Genomic DNA, 4,236 nt, shown 5'->3' on the forward strand with positions numbered 1-4,236 from the left:
GGGGGGAGGGGGTCTCACATAAAACTATAGCAAGCACCACATAGTGGTCAACCAAATCCAGATGTAATTTCGATTATATAATTTCTCTGTGCACCTCTGTTTGCTGCACTTCGATGGCAGGAGATGGATCAACATCGGGGTTAACTATTGGGGATCTTGCTGAACGCCCTTTTCCTTTTGCTAACCTTTTTTGCCTGTGAAGAAACATTTCAAACAGAAAATGAGGCGATTCTTGCATCATGTTGAAGCAAACCGTGATAAAGCGAAAAAACTTGTCACTAGGGTCACATGAAAAGAAAACAAATCATCTCTTCCATGCATGCATGGTTTTCATGTGACACGGTAGGTGAGAACCCTATGTATAACTTCGGCCAAAAAAACGCACTACCATCTTTAGATGGAGAAACCTACCTGGTCGGGTTGCTCAATGTCGATGATGGCCGCACTAAGACCTCGACTCCTCTCCCTCTCCCCTCCCGCCTCCCCTCGGAATGAGCAGCTCCACTGCTGCTGCTCGGCTACCGCACCCCAGTCTCAACTCCTCCGCGATAGCCGCCCCAGGAAACTATTCCTCTCAAATCGCGCATATATACTAGAAAATTTATTGTAGGAAACTTCCTAGCATTATTAGGCAAGTTAGGACTGACCGTAAGCCCACAATATTAAGAATGCAGCGACAACAACTACATTCAGTACATAAAAACGTACTATAGTCAACCCTCTCTATTGTCTAGTATATATCCGTTTTAAAAATGCAAAATGTTGTAACTACTACAACACCAATTCAAATTAATAACCTAGGAGGCACGTCATACACATTGGTTATCTATAAAAGTACCTATGATCCTTATTGCACGCCCAACTATGCTCATAAAATACCAAGAACAAAACCACAACAATTTAGCCTCCTCGATGTATGCAACGGTGCAATCCTAGGCTGCATCTAGGCTAGTGCATATCAGTGTCCAATCTTGGACAAAAGAAAAGGTACACCATGTCTATGGTTTAAGCACTATAACACCTAAAAAAAATCATCAATTGGTTTTTTGTGTGAAAAAACTCACAGCCCCACTTGCAGTGGAAAAAAGTAGATTTGTTCTCCCCTTCCTCGTACTATCCAAATGATACTGGAAATTCATTGTCGCTCTTCCTTGGGCCTGCAAACCATAGAAACGATTATGGTTTCAGGATGGATGCAGCTACAGCACTTCTCAATGACATATGCAATGGAAACAATCACATTCTCTAGTACAACAAGATACAACAACACATAATGCCAGCAATGCTTTCCTTGGCCGACCAACTATGCATTGGAGATCAGAAAAATGCTTCTCGCCCAATCATGGTGACCAATCAAATCACCCCTGACCCACTAGCGACAAACTCTCACGAACAAAATTCACACCAAAAAATCGGGTTGAATCTGCATCAACTACATCAAGAAACGATGGGAAGGGTGGAGAACTCACCGTCTCACCCTGGGTGAGGCACAGGCTTGATCCTTTGGATGCTCTGCCTCCTTCTCTGGATGGCCTCATCCTTCGAGAAACTAACAAGTTTTGAACCATATAAATTGTTAGGCAAGCTTTGGGCAGATATACAAAAACATTAGGCGAGCTATGGGCAGATATGAAACTAGGCTAGTTCATATCTCCATGAGCGCATTGGTGTGCAACAAAGTTTTTGGGTTCTGACTTCTGAGTAATCAAAATTTCCATCAAGTTTTTGTAGCACCTCAATGAGATGGAAAAATTGACGAACATTTGAGGCAACTACAAATCAATAGTTAGGCAAGTTTTTGTACAACAACAAAATACACGCTCTGTGGGAAAGGATCTGGCAACTATCGTACCGCAAACTCTGGCGAACTCACACCACATCTTCGTGCAACTCGTGCTCACGCCTGCGGCAACTCAATACACGCACTTTGGCAAATCCAAAACTGGTTCAGAACGCCTCACCCTGTAGACGAAGTGCGGTAGGGGAATTTACAGTGAGGTACTACGCCACATCCACCTCGCCGCGCTTCTCGCCGTCGTCCACAAACCAAAGACCCCGCATGCCCCAAAAAATCTGCAAAGAACCAACATCAACTCTCCAATATGCCCCCATATCCGACGATTCGAGCAACAAGTTGCTTGTGTGCGGGATTGGGCTCGAGATGCTTACCCACGATTTGCTCGGCCGCAGACGAGGGTCGCATTGCACGGACGCGTGGTTCCCTCCTCAATCCCTGGCTCCTGCACGAACACGGCACGGGAGGAGCGGTGCCGCCCAGAGCCCCCTCTCCCCTACCTCCGCCTGGTGGTCAACGCGCGCCGATGGTGCTCTGGCCCCTCTCTCTCTCCCTGGAGTGGTCTTTCTCCCCGTCTTCTCCTCACGTCTCCCAAAATCTGGTAGTAATCTCAGGCAGCTCCTCCATGGAATCAATGAACGTGGTGGTGGATTTGAGAGAATAAGCTATCATGGTCGCATGCTCGTATCCGCAGACGAGATGGGTGTGCTTGGCGCGGCGCGCGTTGTCGGGAGTTGGCTGGAGGAGCGGGGCCGCGGAGCGTGGAGCCGGGAAGAGGAGCGAGGCGGTGGAGCGTGGAGCCGGGAGGAGGAGCGCGGCGGACGGCCGTGTGGTCTGGGGAGCAGCGACGGCGGCGGCCGCATATCAGTATCAGGGAGGAGGCGTCGGGCTTGAGTGGATAGGTCCGGGGAGACTTGTCGCTAGCGCGTCCGTAACTCTGTAGATGTTTCGCTTCACAACCCCGACCGTGCGGCACCTGGTGATTGGATCCCGATCCGACGGCTCGGAAGGGCGTGTGCTCGGCAAGACAAACGAGCACTCACCACTTTTTAGGATTTAGGTTGTCTATTTATGCTTTGCCTAGTTCCAACGGAAAATGACTCGGCAAAGAAAATAAACCCGACAGAATCTCAAGTTCACCGAGTTCTAGACCAAAAAAAGTCGGTAAAGTCTGGGAGGTGGGCCCTGCTATAGAGCAGGCGACGGAGCCGTGACGACGTATTTCTTTGCTAAGTTTCGGCTGACGGAGACTCGGTAAACATTTTATCTTTTTCTTTAAAAAATTGAATTCCAGGGGTCACATCGTTGCCGAGTCCTGGCTAACAGAAGACTTGGTAAGCATTTTATCTTTTTCGTTTTTATAAATCAGAATGCCAGGAGTCACGGCTTTACCGAGTCCCCAATGAAATGAACTCGACAAAGATATGACCCTTTGTCTACCCGGTGACAACAATGGTTAGTCCCACCTCGCCGCGCCAGGAGCAACGTGACCAGCTTAAATAGCTTCGTCGTCCAAAAACGATAAGCTTCGGTTATCATTGTGCAGGATATGGACTGTTACTATGAATCTTCTCTTCTTATACGCAGAGAAGATTCGTCTTCTGGGAAGATTCATAGTCACACTCCGTATCCCTTTGATGGCTGCTCCTTTTTGAATCATTTCATCAAGTTCCATTGGTCCATACCGTCTCGTTTGGGTCGCTTTTTTTACCGGTCACTGACCGTGCCGTTCGCCTGGTCATTCGAGGCGTCTGGCTGTAGATGCTCTAAGAGGATGTGTGAAAACAAATGATAATTGTGAGTGTGAGAGAAGAAAGAGAAGGAAGGATGAGACAATCTAGAAGATAGCATTCTAATTTTGAATAGATATAGTATATGCGTGTAAAGTTTATATAAAAAAGATAAAGATAAAGAAAATGAAAGAAAATTTAAAATAAAAACAAATTATTAGTTGAAAATTACACCTCGAAATCTGAACATATGATGGGGAGCATTAAAAATGAGACTCATAAAACAGAAAAACAATTTGATAGCTTCATTAGTGTAAAAAAACTTAGACTTCATAAACTTTGTCTTGGGCAAACACAGATGCATATGCTTGTCATTATTATAACCTAACTAATGAAGATATAGTTACATGCATAAGCAACCATGATGTGGCGTGTTAGAAACACAGAGATTCAATGGGGTGGCCGGCTTGGAGTATGAAGCTAATTAAGAGGTAGGGTGTAGAGTTTGAGCATCTGAGAATGGGGAGGACCAATTGGTGAAGGAAATATGCCCTAGAGGCAATAATAAAGTTATTATTTTATATTTTCTTATATCATGATAAAATTTTATTATTCATGCTAGAATTATATTATCCGGAAACTTGATACATGTGTGAATACATAGACAAAACACGGTGTCCCTAGCATGCCTCTACTGGACTAGCTCGTTGA

General features: G+C 45.6%; 1 long non-coding RNA gene across 8 annotated transcripts in view; it reads right to left on the reverse strand.

Annotated features, from left to right (window-relative positions):
• Positions 1–2,652, reverse strand: part of LOC119362194 — a 6,760-nt gene extending 4,108 nt beyond the window's left edge. For 2 of the 8 annotated variants that reach the window (XR_005173167.1, XR_005173166.1), the window contains exons 1-5: positions 2,170–2,648; positions 1,853–2,073; positions 1,470–1,549; positions 1,065–1,157; positions 95–194 (exon numbers count right to left, since the gene is read on the reverse strand). This is a non-coding gene — a long non-coding RNA (uncharacterized LOC119362194). Of the gene's footprint in view, positions 1–18; positions 195–411; positions 619–1,064; positions 1,158–1,469; positions 1,550–1,852; positions 2,074–2,169 lie in introns of all 8 variants that reach the window. The other 6 variants (XR_005173165.1, XR_005173162.1, XR_005173164.1 and 3 more) reach the window with 6 other exon arrangements.
• Between the last annotated feature and the right edge of the window lie 1,584 nt (positions 2,653–4,236).

The sequence above is a fragment of the Triticum dicoccoides genome, chromosome 2B, assembly GCF_002162155.2.
Source record: "Triticum dicoccoides isolate Atlit2015 ecotype Zavitan chromosome 2B, WEW_v2.0, whole genome shotgun sequence".
NCBI classification, from domain to species: domain Eukaryota; kingdom Viridiplantae; phylum Streptophyta; class Magnoliopsida; order Poales; family Poaceae; genus Triticum; species Triticum dicoccoides.